We start from the raw sequence: 23,435 nt of genomic DNA, 5'->3' as shown, positions 1-23,435 counted from the left end.
AACATCAAAGTCACGTCTGCTACACATTTCTCATAATCGTTGAACTCGAGTGGCTGGCAAAATGCGTTCGGCTGCCTTTTTGGCGAGCGCAGCGAAGGAAAACTGCATTGAGATGTTCGACTTTCGACTCCGGCTACCGCTCTCAAGTGATGACACATCAAGGTGGCCACGGATATTCGCCAAGAGGAGTCGGGCTGCTGCTGAAGTGCATCCCATTGCAGCTTTCCTTTTACTTTGAGACGAGCACGTCTTAGATGGAGTGCTCAACGCTGGCAGCTCTGCATCAGCGGATAAAGTCTTGAGGGGATTTCAATCTTAGACACTAAAAATAACTCATTTTGAGGTCACATTTCACTTGGGATCTTTAAATACTACATAAGATAAGAAAACAAATCAACATAAATCAAAACACTATATTTCAATTCCACACGTGATATTTCTTTTTCTTTTAATGTTCATGGAATATTTAAATAATTTAAATGTATATATTTTTTAATCTTATAAAAAGAGTTTATATCCTAACTGGTGTTTAATTTTTTATTCTAAAATGTATATCCAGACAAATTTTATTAAAAAGAATTTTTTTGTTCTATGAGGCTTAACATTATATTATTTATTATTTGTATTATATTATTTTAATTAATAAAATTCTTGAATAAATTATCAACCTTTTAATATTCAATATTATTGCATTTAATTTAAATTAATTACGAAAAATTGTGGCAATTAACTAGGAAAAACAAACGTGCGATAAAATACAATAGCTTATTATTATAATAATTGATTGAATTCCATGGTTGTTTCTTGACAGCATCGAGTTATTACTTGTTTTAAAACACTTTTTTATAGCATTTTTCTGGTGTCCTTGACATCGAGTTTCGCAAAGCAAAGCTCTTACATTGTGTGCCTTACATCGGCGGAGTATCTCGTTACACCCCTGTAGACACAATCTCACGCCGGCCCACACGAATATATATGTGTAGTGTAGCATAGTATGTTCGTGCCTGGGTGAAGTCTCTTCGACAGGCATTTAGCAACAATAAACAATAAACGTACACCAATAAATGACATCAGTTTTATTAAAAATAAATCCGAAAACGCCAGCCAGCTTTGACAGGCGACAGCGGCTAAAAGCCAATCACCGACGAGCTGGGTTTTGGTCAGTGGAAACAGAGGTCCAACTTAAAGCCAAGACACCTGTGCACTCCAATCTGCGAGCGAAACGTGTTCGCACGCTGGCAACTTGGATCGCTGGAGCGGCGTGACGCCAACAATAGGCAATACAACAACCTGACCTTTCTGCAAAAAAAAAAATAAAGAAATATAAAATAAGAAAAACTATGGAGTGGAGGCACCGAGATGAGAAGAGAACCCATGAACACACCCACCCAAGAGACGCCACATTCGTCATGCCCAAGGGAGTGCGAGGCCTGAATGAGAGATGTGGGTGAGAGATGGGGTTTGGATGGGGTTTGGATGGGGATTGGGCTGTGGACTTGGAACTGGGGACAGGGGACTGGGAACTGGGGACTCGAATGGATGAGGAGCTTGAGCTGGAGCCCCAGATGGAGATGGGGGCACCCTGCCACCACTGCCGGGCTCATCAAACTTTCGCATGTTGCCCTGTCAAACTGCACAGTGACAACGCCATCTGCAGCTGCTGCTCTCGCTGCAATTCCTTTGAAAAATTCCACCAGTTGCAGTGGCACTGGAAACAATTGCAATAAAAAAGAAGGCTATCACCATAAAAGTGTATTAATTATTCAGGCACTATAAATGCAACAGTTCAAGAAAGACTTTAAAAATATGATTATAAACTTTGTTACTTTGCAAAGAAAATCATAAAAAAAATACACATAAATCAACCAATTTACATCTTTTTAAATATGCCTATTTCAAATCAAAATGTTCATGAATAATTATACTTTTTTTTATAGCCAACATATTTTGATATCTATCCGTTCCATCTACAGTGCAGTTATAGACTGAATTTGCTTTGTGAGTTAGTAATATACAATATAATTGTTTAAGTTAATTTTGACTTAAGGTTACAATGTACTCAAAAAGTTAATTTACAAATTTGTGGTTATCTTTTAAAATGCTTTTTAAGCATTGCCATTTTAAGACCTCTTTATTTCTTATTTAACAGAAGAATTAGCCGACCAATAAATTAAAATGTAAGCTATTTGCTTTCTCTTCGTGTATCTTATTTCCTTCGGTGTAATTCTCTGGCTTTTGTTTGTTTTTGCGCGCCTCCCCATAATGTTTTTATGATGACCCACGGCGCAACATTCTCCGCGCAGCCTCTGTGCCCCGTTCCCCTGAGTGGGTCCTCCCAACTGCTGCCTTAATCCGCTGCTGTCTTTATTTTTGCAACTGGCTGCAATTAGCTGCAGTTGCCTGCAACTATTCTTGCCACACACGAACACACACGAGGGCATTGGAGGCTATATGGCCCAACCATGCCAGACTGGATGGCGTTAAGACGGCCAAGCGTAAAATTAATTTTACAAAAAATGTACGTACACATATATATTTATATAATAAATACCAGCCAAAGTGAACGGGGAAAATGCAATGAAATTTGAGCATCGATTGTGGGTCATACCCATTGACAGGCCAAGCACAGCTGGCTATAAGCTCCGCAACTCCCTCGAAAAAGCGATATAAATGTACGAATACAAGACTGGCCAGGGAGACGCCACTGGCCACTGGCAGCTGCCGATTCTCCAGGTAGCCAAAGCCAAACGCGAAGACACCGCAATCCATTTCAATTGCCGCGTCGCGTTTAAGATTACGCAACCGATTAGCCAGGCAGCTGGAAAATGCGGCCCATGGAGAGCGAAATAGGGAGAGTTAAATGGGGGAAGCACGCGTTCCTCGGCCAGCAAACTTGTTTATTAGATGGCCAGTTAGGTGCGATTTTTCCGGCACGTGCCTACCCATAACTCACGTACTTTTCGTGATCTTCTCAAATGACAAAATCCGCCGTCTGCTCTTGACTTTGCAACATCGAAAATTTGGTAGTACATAATTCGTGGCTCAGCGTTTATTCTATGCGGCAATTAAAAATCAATGTTACAAAAATTTCATTGCCAAAAAAAATTGAAGCTCTGGCATTTTGTGAAAATGTTAAAGTCAGCACGAAATTTTCTGCTTCTTTGGTAAAACTTTTCATTTATTAATCAGTGACATAAAACGATAAGTTTGTCAATAAAAGTGCATTTGGGTGGAGCGAGTGGTGCAAGGGGTGGTGGTGCAATCAACTCGGAGACGCAGACGAAGAGCAAACAAACTGCAAAATGCTAAAAGTAAAGCTAAAACTGCATAGCAACCAGAGCAAAGGAGCAATAAAGGAACCGACTGAGGGTTACTTCAGGTTTGCAAACTTTTATTATATTCGTGAGCCACAATTTTTTTTAAATGGAACTGAAATAATACTACTTATAATAAAGTACTTATATAAAGTCCGTCCTCATGGTAAGCTAAAAGTAGGTTTTAAAAGTTTCAAATAAGGCACAGAGAATCCATTACTCAAAGTGAGGAAAAAATAAATTATATATTATATATATTTAAGACCAATAATTAATTACAAAGGTATTATTTGATATGTTTTTACTTTGTAAATAAATTTTGTAAACCAATTAATAAATGAAAAAACTCAGACAATGTTAGATATCAAAAAAAAACTTTTAATTATCAAACAAATAATTTAATTTTTAGACAAAACAAAGCTTAGAAAACAATTGACCCTGGGAACTCGACATTCAGAAGGGGGTTTGTGGGCCAAAAATATTGTGAAAAAAAAGTATGCTACAAATAATTTGTTTAAAGTATTTATTTTTAATATACAATAAAATTAAATAAATAAATACATCTTGAAGACTCCTACATATCCCTTCTCTAATACCCCACACCTAATCCTCCCATTACAGGGTATCACAACAACTCAAACAACATCCCATTGCAGATTGCAGTCAAAGTTGACTCTTTTACGCATTTTTAAGCGCTCCTCCCCTTTGCACCCCCAACCCACCCGCTCACCCCCTTCGCACACACGCCCCCTCCCGCCCGTCGTGTCTGGCCATATAGTGTGGGAAAAGTAGGCGTGGCCATTGGGCATTAAACGGTATATTTCAACTTTAGCTTAAGCTTTTGCTTTTGTTGCCCGCCTGGGTTCGTTGATTTCATTTGGTTTTACTTGTGTGTTTACTCGTTTTTGTGTTTTATTTTTTTTTGTTTTATTTTGCCTTGCTGCAATTAATTGAGGAACGACGACTAAAAAGAAGAGATTTGAAGGGAGAGGCAGAAACAAACAAACAGAGACGTCATGTGAACCGTCTGGGACAGTCTTTGTATCCCATATCCTGTGAGCTTGTCCATTAATGGGCTCCCCTAATCAACTCAACTAAGTTCGGAGCTGGGAAAGAGCGAGGGGCAAATAATCAGACAGTCATGCCTGCTCATCGGGGATAAAGAACTTCATCATTGAGTTGGCGGCCCCGGCAAATTGATTCATTAGTCAAAGTGACTCTTAGTTAGCAAAGTCTGAACTGCATTCTATGCGATTCGATTTGCGTGCGCCTTAGCGTTCATTTATTTATCAAATTGCCTTTGATTTGTCAATTAAGTATGCTATTTATGCTTATTAAAGCTGGCGCCATTAAAAAAAATACAACAAAAAAAGTCGGTATGCTAAACACGCCCAGTGCCAGTAAGTTATTCCATGACCAACCGGTTGCTGGCCAATCTCGTGGGCCTTTGGCCAATAGACATTCTAGCCAACTGGTTGATTGGTCTCCAACTGTTATCAATAAATGAGCCGCTTGCCGTTTTGATTGTGTCACTTTTTGTGTTTATTACCCGGCCATATTTATGGCAACAAAATCAATTTTTATTGCCGAATTAATATTGTATTAGATCGCTGGCAAATCAACAGGCGGTCCCCGCCAAATATAACCAGTTATCCCTTTAACGTTGGCTCTCCCACGCAATTTCCAAGCCTTTGGTCATTGGTTTTTCAGCTAATTCCCACAGCGATTTAGCTATTTGGGTTGGTCAACACAATACAAGACTGCACCCTACGCAATAAATGGCGGCATCAATGGCAGGCACACACATTTATACTGCCATTTTTGGCTGAGTTGCGTGCAAATTGATGAAGAGATTTCCTGTTTTTCCATAGGGTAGAAGTTAATTAGAGAGCTACAAAAGAGGATTTTATAGCGGGTGAAAGTTTCCCCAGGGTGTTGTGTATCAGATTATTTATTCTGCCTATTAGTGGTTTTAATTAAAAGAGGTACTTGGAGATTTATTTGTGCCGTTATTACGAAAACTTGTTGAGACTTTACGAAAATGCGGAATAATTGCCACATTTTGAAAAGCATAGAGGTGGGTACAAAATTAAACGTGGAAATATCCAAGCAACTAACAGTTGGAAAATTGTTTATTATGTGAGTATATGAGAAAGTACCTTGAGGACTACAACTTTTTGAGAACTGCAGAGAAGGGTTATTTTTGGATAAGTTTATTTCAATTTCTAAAAGACATTGTTAAGCAAAAAAGAACTGTACCTAAACATATTAAAAGGCACTAAAATTTTATGCCCAAAGGTTAAGAACCCCCGTAAAGCATTCAAAAATGCATGATTTCTCATCAGTGCACCACCGTAACCAAAATAAAAACAACCAGCTACTTATTCCCCATACTTTTACTTTCCACCCCGGCAAAAAAGGCAAAGAGTCGGCCAGAGATCAGCAACTGTACGATATCTATATGTAATCTATATATAGTGACAGCGACAGGGGAGCGGCCCAAACCATCGGAGTGTCACCTTTTGCGGTTCTCAGTTCAGCTCCGATCCCCGATCCCCTATCTGCGATCCCCGGATCCACAGATCCCGCCATATAACCGCTCTGCGTCCGCTGTCAGGCGTAATTTTATACGATCAGCTTTCGATTTGGCTGAAGCCTGAGGTTAAAAATTAACATGACCAGAGCCGGCGATAAGTTGAGATTGGGATTGGGCTGTGGGCTTTCGGCATTCGGCTTTGGGCCAATACCACCGGCAGCAGTCCCAACTCAATGTAATTTTGTGGTTTTCGTACCGAAAAAAAACAAAACATAAAGGTAAAAGAGGAGGGTTCGCGGATGGGGGAGAATGCCAAACGTTGTCGGCCCGAGTGCAATTGATATGGCCAAGGGACGCGAACGATGAAGCGGATTCGGATTCGGATTCGATTGTCAAAGCCATGTAAAAATATATGTGTCCGTGTGTTGGTTGGTATCTGTGTGTTTCAGTTGCCTTGCGGTCGCACCACCCCCTCCCCCTTTCTCCACCCTCTGATGAGCTGTCTTTCCCTTGGCTTTATGCGATATGAATTACACAAGTTTCTTGGCACTTTTGTGCGAGCGTTTTATGGTCGTTTTCCTCTTTATTATCATGCAGCTGTGTGAGTGTACATGCATATATCATACAGGGATGTGGAAGTGTGCGTTATAATATAATAATTAAATGAATTGCCAAAGTGTGTCCGTAGCAGACGTGCGTCGTTCGTCAGGAGCGGAGAATGCAAATTAGGGATGGGAAGCATTCGCTTTTGGGACAGGAAACTTAAGAATTTAAACCTGTAGATAAGGTGGAGAGCAACTTGATTTATAATATGTTTTCATTTTTGCTAGGCTTTTTGTTGTATAGATATGAAAATGTATTTGGGTTCAAAACAGCCTTCTGGATAATAAAATAAACATTATTAAACAAATTATGACTTAAACAAAAATGTATTAAAAAGAGCGAATAATCCATAATCTACTTTTAATTGTCACAAAATGTAAAAAGATACACAAATATATTGGTTTTAATAAATACCTTTTAAAACTGTTTTACCCAGAAAAGTTAGGAGAATAATAAAGTTATTCATTGGTATATTTTGATTTAAATTATTCAAATAATCAAATCCTTTTCCAAAAGTGATCATGTAATTTAAATTAAATTTGTTGGAAATTTAAATTATTTTTTAAGTCCCCCTCACGCTCTCCTCTCTAGGGTTAGTACATGAGTGTGAATATTTCGCTGAACTTTTTAGAAAGCCAGCAGGACACACCGACCAAGTTCCTCTCGTTCGCCTGTCGAAAAAGGGTTTTTATTTCAGCGGCCTTTATTTGTTTTTTCTTTTCTCGCCTTTTTCCCCCGGCTCTGTTCTTTTACACTCGAGGTGTCAATTTCAACGCCCTTCTTTTGTTTGGCAAGCATACGGATCTACATATATAATCATGTATATGCATATGGATATAATATGGCGAGTACATGGTTATATATATGGATATTACCCTCGTTTTTAATTTCTGCCAAATTATGCAGAATGTTCGCTTGGCCTCTCGGGGGTTAACAAATAAAATTTGCACTGGAAGAAATTAACGAGGGGGAAATAAATCTAGAAAGGCGACCACACCCACTGAGAACGTGGGAGAGGTGGACGCCCACAATCATGTTTGGGAATAAATATTGGTACATTTTGTGAATTAAAAAACGTACCCCTTTGGTGTGGGGTCGAACAGGAAACACAGAAAAAAAAAGAATTATTTATATGTTTAAAATTTAAAAATAAAATATTTCTATTAATTTATAGGTATCATTTTTCAAAAACAGATCAGAAGATCAGAGATTTGGAAACCCAAATCAAATATATATTAACCACATAAAAAACTAAATTCAAAACTTAATAAATCCATTTCAGATATCTATCTTAAATTGATATGCATTTGTTTTGGTGTTTTCCATATAGCCAAGCTGCTCTGTAGGGCGTTGCAATATCAGCACCTCATCCTTTGGCTCACATACATGTGTCGCCTCTACTCCTTTGCATGAATTATTTTCTTTTTTGGCTTCGCAGTTTATTTTCCTTTTTTATTATTTTTTGGGTGTGTTCTGCAAGTGGGCTGGCACAACTGGCTGCGATGGGTGTATTGGGGGAGGCTGAGGGGGGCGTGGCCTGTTGCATTTGCATGTGCTCCATGCAACTGACAACTCAATAAAATGTCGCTATTTTAATTTCGCCTTGATGTCGTCACGCGGATGTGACATAAGGCCGCTCCACCGCTTCCACTTTTGCTGATTCAGTCGCAGCTGCAGCAGCAGCAGATGATGATGTGTATATTGCCATGGAGCATTATAAGTTTTATGGCTTTGATACCAGGAAAATGCAACAGAGTTGAAAATGTGGGGAAGCAGTTCATTAAATGAAAACCGCAGAAGTTGAGCAGATACTAAACGAGAAACAAACTTAAGATGGTGAAGCTCGTAAAATGTTGGCCAAAACTTAATGCAACCTAAATTTTTGAAGAGTTGGGGGATTCTTCCAAGCTTTTAGTCCGTGAAAAGAAAATCCCTATAATCAACAAGTTTTCAAACAGTGCGGAGATTATACTTAATGAATTATAAAAAAAGCTGCAAAACTTAAATTGAAAATGGTTAAATTCAATACCTTTAAAAACATGAAAATTGTATGAAAATTGCCTGAACGGATAGTAGGTAAATATTTATTATCTATCTTTAAGTTTCCACTTGTGAACGGAATAAAGTGTTTAAAAAGTGTTTAAGTGTTTGTCTGTATGCCGTTCTTAAGTAATTATTCTAAATATATTGCCAAGATAATACATATTAAATTATGAATCAGCAACTGTATAATCCCCCCATTAATGTACTTATCTGACACAAAATCTAGCACTAATGCCGACTTAGTAATTAATATTAAATACATTTTCTGCTCTCTGCGTTGATCAGGTGTATAATTCCCCAAACGCTTCGCTTCCTCACTGATTTACCGCTTGGGTTTCGAATTAATTTTAATTACACCACCTAGTCGGCGGGACAGAGAGGCAGCTATTGTTGCTGTCTCATCAATTTGCGTCCCCAGCGGAAATGGCAGCAACAACAAAAATCCAAATCCAAGGAGGTGGAGGAACTTCAAGTGGAACTTGAATCGAAGCAAGTGAAGCATTTCGGTTTGGGTTTTCGGCACTCCGGCAATTGAGCGCGAATTTCTTGTAGTATCTTTAGCATTTGCCATTTCCTTTGGCCTGCTTTGGTTGCACTTTATTACCCCCCTCACCACTGTGTATGCACTGTGTTTTACTCAATATTAATGAAGTCATTAAGACGACATCTTCCTCGAGATCGGCGCGTAATGCGAGCGAATTATTAACAACGTTCTCCGCACGAAAACAAGCTCGAAACTCCAGCTTCGAAGCTCCCAGCTCCGGCTTTAACTTCCAGCTCCGACTTCTTCAGCTGAAGTGGCGTGTCCGCAGTCCCGCCGACGGCATCAATAAACAACAACAACGGCAGCGGCAAAAATTAATACACGAGCACAGCAAAACCAAAAGGAACACAAGCGGCTTTCATAAATTTGCATGTCGCTGTCACTGGCAAGGGATCGCTAAAGGGGGCCAGGTTATGAGGGGGCGTGACAACAAGTCAATTCGGCTCTCTGTGGGCCCAAAATGTAGCACAGAAATCTGTTTTCGGCAGGCCAGAGAAGTGAAAAATCTTTAACAGACAAGACAGGACAAGGAAGTATAATAACGAAGATATCAGTACCCTTCATTAACCTTTTTTATTAAGAAAACAATTTATATTACAGTACTTAAAAATGTTTATAGATCTGTCATTTTGAAGACATTCATAAATTTAAGCCAATATTTTAATTTCAAGAAGAGTTAATGCCTTGTGAAAAAATATAATTATCTCCAAAGTGCACATTGCATATACAAATCTTATTTTTAACATACAATTTTAGATTTAACATAATATAATTTTGATTTTGTAATAAATAGTTCACCATACTTTATGAGTTCTGCATTCACATTGGTGATGAGTTAAAAAATGCCATTTAGAATTACAGCTAGGTTGATAGAAACATGACTAACATTATCTTTGTATTCAAAGATTTATTTTTAAATACTTTCAAGCAGGATCCTGTACCATGTTAATACCTTGCAATACACAAAGTACCGACTTACATAAATTCACAGCTTTCTTTATACCCCTAATCGGAAAGGGTACTCCCCACATTAAATGTAAACACCAAAAAACGCCAAAGTGGAAGAAAAAAAATTAACATTGGGGTATAAAGAACTGCTGGAACAGCGCAAAAAAATTGTTGAACGCATTAGAAGATTGATGCTGGCGGCTGTTTGCTCAGGGTTGAGACTGTGGACTTGGCCGAAAGTGATTGCAATTTTTGCTCTCTTATTTCGCCATGTTTACTTTGTGCATGAGCAGATTTCCTTTTTTTTCTGTATTTTGGGTGGCGGGTAAAACGAAAAGGAAACGAAAATCAGGCAGGAAGGAATGCAAATGCAAACACAAGACGTATTCAAGTTGCTGGAGATGTTGATTTTGGTACTTCCTTTTGGCCATATTTTAGGTAGTCGTCGGGGAACTGGGTTAATAAGATCGCCGGACCGTGGGCCGCCACTCTATCCGGCTTTTTTGAGTAGCCGCATTTAATAAATAGCTGCTTTTAGCCGACCAAAGCGACTCATTTATTATGCATCAAAGATAAACCTAACTGAGATTAATGTCTCACTTCGGCAGGAGCGACATGGGCGATAGATACAAAGCTGGCAGCCACTGTTTGACTTCAGTCACCCGAGGCTAATCATCTCACCTCGCAAAGGGGGTAATTGATAGCGAAGGGGTGAAAACCGGGCTGAGATCAACGAAGGCAACCTGTGCCAATTATGTCCCCAGTTCATAATAAAATAAACTGCACGTTTTATTATTCAGAATCCAGATCAAGCCGGGATCTGAGGCTCAGGCAAATCCAATTACCCGTCGTTGTTCTCGGTTATTGTTGTTACATGCTGTGGGTACTTTACTTTTAATTTGTTGGGCAGCTGCAAAAAAGAGAAAAGCTGCCAACACGCAAAGTCGGAGCTGTTGAAATTGTGCTAACCTTGGATCTCGGAGTGGGTTCGTTTTATACACTCTGCTAATTTGAATTAATTTTGTTGTCAACACGTAGTCATATAAGGATGTGAACAGTTAGCAGGCAATCAAAAGTGTAATTGGTAGGTCGAAGGAAGTCGGCAAGGCAGGTGATCTGGGGCTGATCATGGGAAAGGAACTGCCCTGAGATGGGTTAAAAAAGATTTTTCGGAGATTGTGCAACCAATGGAAAATTCAAGGGGGGACAACTTCAAAAAGAAGAATCAAAAAAGAAGGGAAGGTAATGGGGGCATATTTATTTGTAGTTAAAAGGTAAAGAGCAACATAAAAGACTTTTACAAAATTTTGGGAAATGTGGCTAACCAACAACTTTCATTTCCTAAAATATTAAAGGTTTTCAAATTATAAAAAATATTCCGAATATTTCAAGCATAAAATGGACTTATTGTTTTATATTAGATATTTTTTCGGTGTAAAGATGACCTGGCTAAATGATTTTGTGCAAAGTTACTTTAAATTCCATCGGCTTATAATTCAATTTATTTCATTTTGAATTTGTTCATTATTTTTAGTATAAGATGTATTTTTAAACATACATTTTTTTCACAAACTCTAGGTTAATAGGTCACAACACAATTATCATGGGTCACCAAAGCAATCAAGGTCAAAGTAAGCTACATAATATTAAAGATTAAAAGATAAGACATAAGATGAAGATAATAACTACTATTGTTAGACGTCAGAAAAGTTTCCTCACTTTCCAGTTACACTTTCGAGGCCCTCCTCAAACGGATCCCCATTGAGCTGCTCCCAATTCTGAGATCTGAGATCTTTTCCTTTAAAGAAACCAAATCTATTAACGATTGATAGTGCCGTAGCGGATTGGAGGAAAACACCACCCGGGTCTTTTATGTAGGTTGCCTAGAAACGCCCAAAAATCTCAGCAAGCTCGTTGCGAATCGGCACCGCCGTTAAATACAGACTGCAGATTCTATAAATCAGGCATATTTCTCAACACCTCCGTCCGCAGCCGAACACTTTCAACCCGCTCATTAAAAACCATTAAGGAAAATATTTCGCTTGGGAAAAATTATGGCGTAAATGATACCCAATCCCGCCCCCAGCCACGGCCACCCCCTTTCGGCCAGCGACAATAAACGACCTTCAAGCTTCGAGCCCGGCTCGCAATTCGGCTTAAACGCGTTCCGCGGCTTAACTCGGTTTCTGTGTCATTTTCTTGTCTGCAGCTCGGGTTTAAGCGTCAAATAAATTTAAGTCTACACCTAAACAGCCGGCAAACAAAATAAAATAAAGTACTAGGAAAACTAAAAGGAAAAAACTTTTGCGTTGCTGTTCTTTGCCATTTTTTTGTTGTTGTTTTTGTTTTACTCTTAACTCTTTGCAACGAACATTTGCAACAATTTGTTATTGGCCATTTAAGCCGTTTGTTGTTGGCCGTTGTTGCTTTTGGCCGTTGGCGCACCAGAAATCTGTTGAGTGTTAATGACATTTTTATGTTTTAACGCTTGAAAAGCTGCGGCCGCGTCCATTTTGGTGGCCTGTCCCCCTGGGAAATGTTTGGACTGAAGAGGAGGTGAAGCGGAGCAGTCCAATTGAAATTCCCGCACCTGGCTATGCTCTATTTTTGTGTTTTCTTTTCTTTGTTTTTTGGATGGGTGAGGTCTGGTTAACATTCGTAGCTGGTTTGAGTTATTGACTTGACTCTCTGCTCATCCACGCTTAATTTTAATGGTGGTCTGCTGTTAGCCAGGTTTTTTTTAAGCGAAATGACAGGTGACCTGGCCCACAAAAAGGTGAGGATATTTTTGTACAATTTGCTAGTAAATTGATGGCAAAATGCTATATCAATATAATAAAGTAGATTCGTGGTAAAATATAAAATGAACAAATAATAATAAACCTAAAATATAAATCTTCTCAAAGTTCGTGAAAACATTTATCAAATCATTTTCTAGACTATTTTTATTTTTTAATCAAGGAATTGGAAAATATGTTTCTAGTATTTATGAGTGCAAATAAATTTAGATCTCTCTCATAGATTATCAAATTAAATAAATAAAATAAAACTTACTTAAAATGTATGAAAAAGCCACCAAATATAATGGAGAAGAAATGTTTTCTAATTTCTTTATTCAATAGACTTTTGTGAAGCAATCAAAGTTCTCGCGGTGAAAGGTCACCAATCACAATTGTGTGCACTTTTTCCTATATATTTATCAGCACAAAAACCGGTGTCTCAATCACCAACCCGGCTTTCTCCTTTCTCCTCACCTCTCCGCGCCATAACCAAATTCAATTCCGTTCAGTTTTGGCCTCAACTTGTGTCAACATTAATTAAATTTTCTGCGCGCATTTGCAAAACTTTTTGAGCAGCTAATTGGATTTTGGTGGCTGCATCGCCAGCAACAAAACAACAACCACAGCGGCACCAGTGAAAATAAAGCAAATTCGCGTGCAGCCAGCGACTAATAACCGCCGAAGCAAAGCCGCCAAAGTCGCGCTGAAAAAAATACTAAATACAGAAAAACCAGTCGCCTGCTGCAAGTTTCCTGCCTTGGCTCCTTCTCATGCCTTCCTTTCCGCTCCTGGGGAAGTTTTTCAAGCGAAAAAATGTGTATAAAAAAGGAAATACTCCTATTAAATGTATTCCTTTGTTTCAGGCTTCACTGGTGCCTGAAATTTCGCCAAATGTTTTCTCTGCCGGCCATTCGGCATTTAATGATTTACGTGGCCCAAACAATTCCACGCGAACACAGAGAGAAAAACAATCGAAATATTTTTCAATCAGCAGATTTGGGCTTGCTAAAAATTAGCATTTCTATTATTATATTTTTTTTGGAAGTACTGAAGGGGAAGAATTTTTGAGTGAAAACCATTATTTGAAAATACATTTTTATAGAATTTTACATAAGGTGACTAATACAAATTGTTTTTTGACTGTTAAAACAGTTTGTATTTTTTAACCCAACTAAAATTATTTAATTAAAATGCAATTAAAATAAAAACGATTTATATTTCCTAATATAAAGGTGTAATTTTTGTTAGATATTTTTTCCCAGTGCTGGCCAAGCAGGTGGTCTCAGTTCGAGGACAAAACTGTTTGACTTTGGCCGGTGCGGAGTGCGTGAGCGGGTGGGAAAAGACTGGCGCGGCAATTAACAAGTGCAACGACTCCGCCGCTTCCTCATCCTCATCCTGATCCTCATCCTGCTCCGCTTCCTTGGCAACTTCCTTCCCCGCCATTTCCGCCACCCAAAACCCGGGGATACAATGGCCGAAAAAGAAATGCTCCAACTAATAACACTTAACTGAAGCCTGGGCCTAAGCCAAAAGCCAAGTCTTAATTATGGCAAACAACTTTTTGTTTTAGTTCGCAGCTAAAACGCTTCCTGTAAGACGAAAAGCTGCCAGCTACTGAACTTTGGTTGCACTCGGCGGGGCAGACTTTTCCGCCCTCTTTCCCGCAGAATTTTCCTGGAAAACTGCACTGTGCATGTCGCTACATATCAACAAAAGATGCAGCAGCCAACACCAGACTGCAGCCACCTCCACACACTTGCCGTTTTGGCTCGGTTTCGGTTGCTTTTCTTTTTTTTTCGGTTTCTGCATTTTTATTTTTTTGTAGACTTCAGTCAATGCACTCTCTATGACGTCGTCGTCGTCTGACTGCACAAAATGAAAAAGTTTCGCAAAAAAAAAAATAATGAAATCCAAGGCCCAAAAGGATAAACTTGAAACAAAAAAAAACATGCACTTTATGCTGATGTGTGAGGGCTTTTAGAATATCCTATTCGGCAGAATTATTAGAAAATTTAAGGGAAAATACATGGTAAATTAAGACATAAGGAAAAATATTTAACAAAAAAAAAAACTAAAATAATAAAACAATTCAATACACGTTATAAAATCTATTAATTAACAAGAACTGTATCTAAGCGGTTTGTTGGGTACATGTATTAAAATTAAACGAACTTATAACTCAAATTTATTATTAAAAATAAAAAAATAATAAGCGTATTTTATGATTTGAATATATATTTTGTTGTAAGCAATTTAAAATGAATACAGAATAGTAAACCATAAAATTCCATTTAACTTATATGCTAGGTCCATAAAACCGCTTGAGAATCATAGTTCCCAGGGTATTGAAAACAGCAATTCCACAACCAACAAAACAACATAAAAAGTTGAAAAAAAACACTCGTTGCATTTTTCTTGTTTTGTTTTTTGTTTTTTTTTGTGCAGAAAAAGCGAAAAACAAGAATGATTATTAACGCCTGTTGGGTATGCCACAGGACGATGTCTGCAGCGGGTCCAACTGCAGCTATAGCTCCATCTCCAGTTCAGGGTTCTTGATGCTGGATGTTGGATGCTGGATTCTGGATGGTGGGTTCTTCCACTCAAACTCCTCGAAACCAAAAGGCAGGCTACTGTGCAAACAGTGCCGTGTGGCTGTGTTGCTTTTTCGGTGCATTCGCCTGCAGCGGCCGTTGGATGCAAAATGCAACCGGGCAAAAACAACAGCCTCGGCAACAACATGTCACAGACCAGCGGGCGGGGGGGGGGGGTGGAGTTGGGGACCCAGGACAGCCCCCCGATTTCCTCACTCATTAGGCACTGGCTGCACTTGTGTCTGCACCGTATCCTGCCAGAGTTGGGCTTCGGGATTCGGAGGCCCTGCATCCTGGACTCCATCTCCTTCGCCGTCTCAGGCAGTTGCAAATTACGCTCTCAGACTCAATTGTCTTGGGCCTCGGAGACTTCCAGTAGAACGGGGACCCGAAACGACAACAATGCCTGCATTTAAACGCAATCTTCGCAATGGCTAGACAGACAGACTCAAACTCAGACACATTCCCTTGGGGCGATACGAAAAAAAAAGGAATCATAGGGGCGTTGGGCAGCTGGGGGCGTGGCTAGGTGGCAAAAGCGTCGCGTCATCGTCGCGTCTGGCACTTGAGATTTTTGTATATGTTCATTAGAATGTTCCTCATCACGAGGATGGTGCTTAAACGCCCTGAAGTAGGCAACACTTTTGGCGTGCACTTCTTTGATGCATGTGCAAATGCTGTTTTAGGGTACAGTTGTGCGTGGAAAATATCGTAAAAACGTTTACGCATTGGGACAAAATTAACTGAATAACAAAGGAAATGAACTATTATTTACGCACAGAATTTTCAGATAAGGTATATTATACCCAGCTATAATTTAACTTAAAAAGCCATTGATTGAAAAACAATTTAGAACCATATCACTAACAAATAAATAGCAAATAGGACATAACGAGGAATTATCATTTAATTTTTTTTAAGTAATTTAGAAAAGGTTTAATAATTTTATGATTTATAGCTTATTAAAGAAACCTTTTTGAAAGTTTCTAAAATGACTTAATCAAAACTATCATATACTGAGTATACTGACTTCAACATAAATGCAATTCCATTTACTGCAATAAATATTTAATTAATGTATTGCTATTTTTCCCATTTCAGAACCTGTCCATGGATTTATGAGGTACGTAAAGCCCTCACCACCGCATTTAGCATTTAAATCTGTTCATGGGCACAAAAGCCGCTTACGATTAATGCTCGTGTGGCAAGCCCCGCCGAAAACAACCTGCATAAAAAATTTACAAAAAGTAGAAAAAAAATTCAAAGCAAATAAAATTATAAACGAATCTATTATGACAAGTGCGTGGGCCGTACAAAGTATTTTTTCCGTCCGCATTTATTTTTTTTTATATATTTCTTATGCCAACAAAGGCCCCAGAATACGGGGGCTGCTGGCTGTCCAAATGATGTTGAAGTGTGTTTAAAGCTGAGGGAGACCCATCATCGTGTCAAACGGCAGCCGTGGCAGCGGCAGACAAGAAAACCTAACGATCAAATTAATAACGCCAACAAAAGAGACCCGATACCTGTGCCTCTGCCACGCCCAGGCCAAAAAAGAGAAAAAAGGTTGTTCGGGAAACAACAATAAGCACAACAACAGCGACAGCTGTGATTGACAACTATGTTGAAATATCAAATTATAATTTCATAAATAGATGGGAAATAAAAGAAGCTAAGAGGCTTTAAAATCGGGTAATTGCCTGATCTATTAGGGCTGGGTGTGGATGTGTATCCGTACAGATCTTTTCGACCAGATTGAAGGTCAATGACAACACGTACAAACATAATTGATTATTAAACTGACAACGGTCCCTAAACAGTATTTAAAGGGTGCGGACCAAAAAGCATGAAAATTCATTAACCAAGATTGAGAAAACATGTTTTAATTTCATGCCTCGGATATCGGGCATTAAAAGCGAAAGAATTTTAATTGCCACTTGGCCAGATCGGTGGCAGCCTTGAAATCGGCCGACTCGTGAACTAGAAAATAAAAACAGCAACTGCAATTGACTCTGGCATTCACATGCTTCGTTATGGCCATATGAAAGTGCCACATAATTTTGTATCTCTCCCAAAGGCCCCGGGCCAAAACAATTTTCACACCGCACAACCTGCAATGGTAATATATATCCATCCGTGTATTAGCTCTTCACCATTTTGGTGGCAGCGAAAATGAAAAACCAATCAATGCCTGCCTGCAGTATCCATTGCGGTTAATGTTGTTTTCTGGTGTTGGTTGTTTGGTTGTTTGGTGTTTGCTGTTTGGGGTTTGGTTGTTCGGGGCGTAGTTCTAGTTTAAGAGCTTCACAATAGTATGTGGGCTGCCTTTTTTCTGGACGGGGGTTCCGATGAGATTTCCCTCCAAACTTGAAAAGAAAGTGGACAAGATTTTCGGTCTAAGCCTACGTGATTTTAGGCCTCGGTTTTACTGCTTTCCTATTTTTATGTTATCTTCGGGTTAGACAAACCCATATTTTTAATTGATTATTCCTCAAGGATTTCTGCGGGTGATCCCCAAAATTCACGAATTTAGTTTTCCAGTCTGTCTCCCTTGAGCTTAGCCATAAAAAAAACTATAAGCTTGCAATGTAGATCAATTAATTGTTATTTTTTTAAGCTGGCCAACTCGTTAAAACGTTCACTAAGGAATTCAAGATAGTTTTAATGAAATGAAGCTTGGTATGCTCGATGATCATGTTAAGGTATTTTAAAAAGCATTGGCAATGATTATCCTTAAACAAAAAGCAATATATTTTTTATCATTCAATAAATATAAACTTAATTGCGAGCAAAGTTTTTCCACCAATAGGGCGTAAGGTGTTTAAGGTTTTACCAATCTCCGCTGGAAGTTTCAAGTTTTACAGCCCTCGCCCTAGAGATCTTAAAGGAAATTAATTTCAGATTAGTTTTCCTAGCAGCTCCGGAAGCGGTTTCATTTAAGATTTTTACTATATTTTCCACCCATAAATCAGGAAGTGTATAAAATATAACCCATGACAGACCCACTCCACTAAACGGCCGCTCCCACAGGCCCACCGAGCACATATGATGCGGCATCTAGGCACTAAGGCATCTAGGGTAGCCAACCTCTTGGGCTTATAATTATTGTGAAGCAACCCGGTTTGCAAGCTGTGCAGAATTTTTAGTTTACGAGCACATAAATGTAATTGGATGCGCAAAAAATATTACAGTATCCAGAGGAGAGTGTTTATAAATTTGCACACTCGCACATACACTCCATACTGGGTGTCTAGGCTGCAATTTGCAGCCAGCTGCAGTTCCAGGAGGCTCTTGCGCATGGGCAAAAGCCGAAACGTGTCATCATCGATTATATGGCCAGGAAAATGAGTGAGGGGGGGAGGTGGGGAGTGGGGTAGGGGACTTGGGAACAGAGCGGTAGCTGGGCAAACAAGTGGCTGTTACTATCGCTTTGTGTTATCGCTGACGTTGGCAGTCCCCTGGGCGCGTAACTCAAAGCGACAACACTTGACACTAATTAATACATACGCACCGACCTGGGAGCGGGCTTTCCAGCCACCCATTTATACTAGCTACCAGCTACCATTTTCCATTTCCCGGCTGCCACCCACTCGGCTTGTCGACGCGCTCGTCGCATTTCAATCAAGACCACGTCAGTCATTCAGTCATTCAGTCAGTCAGTCAGTCTTTCAGCCAGCTGAGATTCCGGCTTGATAAAGTTGTTTGAAAGTGTTGCAGGTTGCACACACAGAGACACGCATAGTTGACTGCCTAACTGGCACATTGACTGCAGCAGCAGCAGCAACATCAGCAGCAGCAGCAACAGCAGCAGCAGCAGCAACACTTGCCGCAGCAACATTCAGGAGGAGGAAGCAGCCGGCTAGAAGAGTCTGCCTCATTGTACTGGGCGATGGTTATCAGCTTGTCGACGTCGCGGTCTCCTAGCTCACGCAGACCCACCCCCTTGGCACCACCCTCTCGGTTCCGCCCCCTTTAAACCCACCGCCCATGCAGGCGCTACTTGATAATGTTTACCGTTGCACTTCCTACGCCGATTAAGGTTAGCGCACTTTAAGCCAGAGATTGCGAGGCGACAGGGTGGCCAAAGTTCAATTAACGCTGCATGTTAAAGGGGAAATTCAAGAGACAATCTCTTATCATATTAAAGTATTTTAGGAAAAAGTTGGTGCATAGCTTACATACAATTAGTTTTAGATACCAGAAAATATTCTAAAACTGCCTTAAAGATATTCTTAATTGTTATAAATCATTTTAAAAAAGTAGTTTTGTTTTGAAGAATTATTAAAAAAAGACTTTAGAAAATGTAAATGTAAATGAAAGCTTAATGTAACTAACAATTAATAATATTAAAAAAAAGGTCCTGCTTAATTAAATATAAGCAAATAAAAAATAAATATATAAAAAGTATTAAAAAGTGTTAGGTTCAAGAATGTAAATCGTATGAAAAATTTAGCATTTATCCTACTCTGAAAAAAATTCTCCAAAATGGTTCGTTTAAGTCTCCATAATACTTAAAATTCCGTATAAAATAGTTTTCTTTATTCGCTCCTTTAACACAAGTCTGAACGTTAAAGACAATAACCCATACCCTTAGGAAAATTAAAATCAGCTCCATTAATAGTTCCAAACAAATCTTATTAAGTAATTTGAACAACATTTCCATTCAGGTTCGCGCAGATTTGACTTTAATTTGAAATTTTACACACCAATAAGCCACATTTAACTGTCAAATTTCCAAAGCAAAATATGCAAATTAAATGCGGTAATTCTGGCATTTCCTCTGTTATTATAGCCAACGTGCCGCTTTTTATTGACCAATTAAAAATGCTTGTGATTTCGAAGTGGTTGGCTGGGGGAGTGAGGCGGGAAATGATTCATCTAAGTCGAGAGCTGTCTCTCAAGTCATCAAGGAAGGCATATCAACCTTTTTGGGCCTCTGGCATTTCATTTGTGTATGCTTTTTTGACAATGCCACAGACAATGATCGATGAAGTTGCGCCTTGGACTTTAACTTTATGGCCGAAATCGAAATCAGGCAGAGAATGAAATCGAAAATAAATTTTCAATTGATAACAAAGGAAAATCGACACAAACTGGCATTAATTTTCGGCTCTTTAGAGCCAACTTTGACACCCAATGCTGAATAAATGCTTAATTAACACTCAACGGCGCGCCTAAAGCGAATTTTGGTGGAAGGTAGGGGGGTTTTGAGGTGGCAGGCGGGTGTTTCCAGCTAAATTGCGGCAATTGAAGGCGCAACGAATGCAACTCAAAAGTCCAAAAGCTAAAATTAAAGGTTTTTTTTGGACAAAAAGTAAACAACGCCAAATTGACATTTCGCCTCTCGACAGGCAGCCAAGAATTGTTTTTTTTTTTTAGCTATTTCGTATGGCTGTTGGAAACTGCAGCCAGAAGAAGGCAAGCCCAGCAGGTCGCCACAGAAATCCGCGAATAGAAAATGACAGTTGCAGTTATTCGGTACGCCGCCAATCGTTGAAATCAACAAAAGCCGTAGTCGAGTCACTAAAAATGACTGACTTGACTGACTTTGTTTGGCCAATTGCCAATTGAACGGATTGAACTGGCGGAAAGTGAAAAGCGGCACCTGAGGGCAAAAGGAGTTGCTGCATTGCATCATGCCCCGCGGCCTTTAAGTGTAGTCGTGAGTATCTGTGTGGGTGCACGAGCAATCGATGATCGGATCGCGTTGAAATCTACTCGCATGTAACGTTTAAATTTGTTGGAAAGTCCACCGATACCAACTGAGCTGTGCCTTTTCATGCCTACATTTCGATTTTTCTGCACAGAAAAAAATTCATTTTCATAACTTAAGGTAATGGCATAAAGCATCTACAAAATAAATCATAAAATATAAAAAGGATATCTATCCTGGACTTACATAATAAAATCTTAACTGCAAGATAATACGTGATGTTGTACGTTAAAGAATATATAAAAAATAAAAACTAAATAAAAATTTAAAACAATTAAAACCAGAAGGGTATTTAATTATCTTCTTTTTTATGAAGATCTCCATACATTTCTTTAAGCATTTAAGTACTTAATCTTGCCAACATTGGCATTCATTTAAAATCTTAATTAAATAGCATTTTCAATCATATCACATTTGATTTTCCGTGTACTTTTTTTCGCTCTCTCAGAGAGCAAACAAGAGTTGCACGATTTTCTTGTAATTTTCCGGCAATTTCCAAGTACGAAGAAACCTCGCCAAGTGCCGGGCCATATAAATCCTCAATGTTTGTTTAATTTCGTGTATTTTTTTCCAGCCTCCCTCTGTTTGTTTTTCATTTTGTTTTAATTTGTCCCAAAAAAATAAACTTGCCAGAATGCAATGGCAACAACAACAGCGAAATTTGGCTAATTGTGTGGCGATCATTGCTCATTACGGCTCATTATTTGTTGTTGCTTGTACTTTCGGCTACAGGTTCTTGTTCCCAATTTTTTTCGAGGGAGGGAAAACCATTTTATTGTCAATGATCTTGTACCCAGATTAGCATAGATATTGTTTCCCATTCGCGATTAGATGGCCGGGCACGATTTTGTCGGGACAATTGGAATGTATGTAATGCGCTTGTTCCTAACGTGGAACTTAACAACTTTGCAACATTGTTACCGGCAGTAAAAGTTTTCCCTCCGATTCGAACAGGAAGCGCCGTTGGCATGGAATCCCCCAGAAACCAGAAGATATTAATATGAATTCCGAATTCAATCAGCTTATGAAAGATTTACATATTTATTCGATATATATGAGATGCTTCTTGGGGTGTGTTTATGGCTTTAATGGATGCTCAGAAAACCTTTAACTATATTTACATTTATATACAGATTAAATTCCATTTGCTTTTTCTTAAGAATATACAAGTTATGGCTTTTATGACTTAGCCTACGCATTTGTATTATTTTAGTGGCTGTTTTCTTATTCGAAGAATTAAATTTCAATACTTGAAAATGTTGTTTTTCTTTATTTGTTTCATATAAAAGATATATAATATGCTTTAGATATGCACCAATTGCTGACTAATTTTGATGTTAAGCAGCTGGTTCATTATGCGATACATACATCATAAAATCCGAGCTTAAATCATCTGCCATTCGATTCATGAGACAAGATACCAAACTTGGCATGATTTCATTGGCAATCAACAGGGCTCATAAAGACCATCACTAAATGGGGGCATAAAAGCCTGGCCAATAAAAAGCCAAGCTATCTTCTTTGTTTCTCTGGCAATTTGGTAACTTTTTTCTAAAAGATTATAAGTATAAATACGTAGAAACTTGATTTGGCATAGGCAAAAGCGAAACTGTGTGTGCGATTCGAATCTGGCACATTCATCCGTCATAAACATTTCAGCGTATTTTCAACGTAATTCCTTTCGCGTGATTGGAAGACGCTATAAAATTTTTAGCTGGGCTCCAACGAGCATTCGGTTTTGTGTTTTATGGCTCTGAGTGAGCGTTTCAAATGCCCGGCCATTGTTTCAAATGGCAGTGAGTAAATAAAATTGAGCAGCCTGACTTGGCGTTTGAAAATTGTGTTGATTTTGCATATGAGCAGAGGGCATAAACCGACCGTTTTTTACGACTTTCGCTTTTAATGGCCAGCGGGCACCGGGAAGTTGGTCTGCTGTAGGTCGCGTCGCCAAGACTCAGGTACAGGTCTCAATCGGCGGACCCACTTATTATTATGAAATATTCGATTCCCCGGCCAGTGCAAGGCGACGCCGCCTGGACCTCGAATCATTGGGAAATCTATGAGGCACGCGGCACGGACCAACTGAATAAAATCAGTGCACAATGAAAGCGAGAAGAAAGAATTGCACAAACAAAAATAAGTAACGCGAAACTTGTTATTGGCAGCTTTGATATTTCCCGACTTAGGGATTTTTAAATTAGACATCTTTATGATTATTCATAATAAATCAAGGAAGAAATTAATTTATATATATGAGAAAATAAGTAAACTTAAAAATGTGTGGACATAAAAAAAATCTCAAATCTTTCCAATTAATAACCAATGATAGTACTGACTTTTGATATATTTTATAGATTTTT

The 23,435-nt window shown here is 38.9% G+C and overlaps 1 protein-coding gene across 1 annotated transcript in view; it reads left to right on the top strand.

Moving 5' to 3' along the window:
* Positions 1-23,435, top strand: part of LOC108045996 — a 67,311-nt gene that overhangs the window by 8,459 nt on the left and 35,417 nt on the right. The window contains exon 2 of the mRNA XM_044457825.1: positions 16,464-16,485. The gene's annotated coding sequence lies outside the window, so the exon portion shown is untranslated. The remainder of the gene's footprint in view (positions 1-16,463; positions 16,486-23,435) is intronic.

Source organism: Drosophila rhopaloa, unplaced genomic scaffold (genome assembly GCF_018152115.1).
Source record: "Drosophila rhopaloa isolate 14029-0021.01 unplaced genomic scaffold, ASM1815211v1 contig_163, whole genome shotgun sequence".
NCBI lineage: Eukaryota > Metazoa > Arthropoda > Insecta > Diptera > Drosophilidae > Drosophila > Drosophila rhopaloa.
This window is presented reverse-complemented; position numbering and strand designations above follow the sequence as displayed.